We start from the raw sequence: 1,519 nt of genomic DNA, 5'->3' as shown, positions 1-1,519 counted from the left end.
CCAACCCCCAATATTTCCTCTTGTATCAGAAAACACGCTATGTGATATACGTATATCTGTACGTGATGTTGCCAAGCTAATCAAAAACCTTGATTCCAGTAAAGCAACTGGCCCTGATGGTATTCCAATTATAGTACTCAAAAAACTTCAACCTGAACTAGCGCCCATACTTACAAAACTGTTTAAACGTTGTCTTAAGGAGAATAGTTTCCCATCTCCCTGGAAAATCTCATCAGTATGCCCTGTATTTAAGAATTCAGGTGATCGCTCATCCCCCTCTCAGTACAGGCCAATAAGTCTCCTGTGCGTCATGAGTAAGTTGCTAGAATCTGTATTAAATACAGAAGTAATCAAACATCTCAACAAAAATAACCTTCTTAGTGACACTCAATATGGTTTCCGTTCTGCTAGATCTACAGCAGATGTCCTTACAGTTATATCGCATAGGATTAGCAAATCTCTCGACGGTGGCAATCTTTCTAGGGCAATTGCTCTTGACATATCTAAAGCCTTTGATAGGGTATGGCATAAAGGTTTACTTCATAAGATCGCTAGCTATGGTATAGCTGGAAAAGTCTTCTCAATTATTAAATCATTTCTTTCTGATAGATTCATAAGAGTAGTAGTTGAGGGGCAAAAATCAGAAGCTCACAATATTAATGCCGGTGTCCCTCAGGGATCCATCCTGGGCCCAACTCTTTTCCTGATCTACATTAATGATCTTCCAAATCATATCCTTACATCATTTGTAGACATTTATGCTGACGACACTACCATTTATGGTACCACATCTAAGACAGTAAACGAGCAAGTTCTCTCCAATTCTCTCTCCTCTGATCTTGAGCACGTAGTACAATGGGGAAAGGAGTGGCTGGTTACTTTTAATGCATCTAAAACCAAGCTTCTCTCTTTATATCATCAACATTCTAATCCACATTTGTCATCAATTGAAATGAATGGCTCTCGTCTTCAGGAGGCCTCAAGTTTTGACAAGCTTCTGGGCTTGACCATTACTCCTGATCTTAAATGGAACACGTATATCAAATCTGTTGCCAAGGCCGCTGGAAAAATGGTGGGATCTTTCTATCGATCCAGTAGATATCTCACTGCTGATGCTATTCTCTATCTATATAAGAGCCAGGTACGTCCAAGGATGGAATACTGTTGCCACATCTGGGCAGGAGCTGCTAGAAAGAACTTGTCCTGCCTTGATAGAGTTCAAAATAGACTTCGTAGCCTGGTAGGAGATGTCCTTTTCTCCTCCTTGCAACCTCTATCTCACAGAAGAGATGTTGCGAGTTTGTCTCTGATGTATCGTTATTTTCATGGAAAGTGTTCAACTGAGCTTCAATCTATGGTCCCCCCTCGCCAAACTTTCACAAGAAACACTCGTCTAGCTGTAAACACTATTAATAATTTCCCCCACTCTTTATCTGTGCCTAAACCTAAACGTAGATTCCATGAACAAAGCTTCTTTCTTAGAACTGCACGCCTGTGGAATTGTCTTCCGTTTTCCTGC

The sequence above is a fragment of the Euprymna scolopes genome, chromosome 30 (assembly GCF_053919585.1).
Source record: "Euprymna scolopes isolate OS-2025 chromosome 30, ASM5391958v1, whole genome shotgun sequence".
Lineage (NCBI taxonomy): Eukaryota > Metazoa > Mollusca > Cephalopoda > Sepiida > Sepiolidae > Euprymna > Euprymna scolopes.
Note: the sequence above shows the minus strand (reverse complement) of the source record.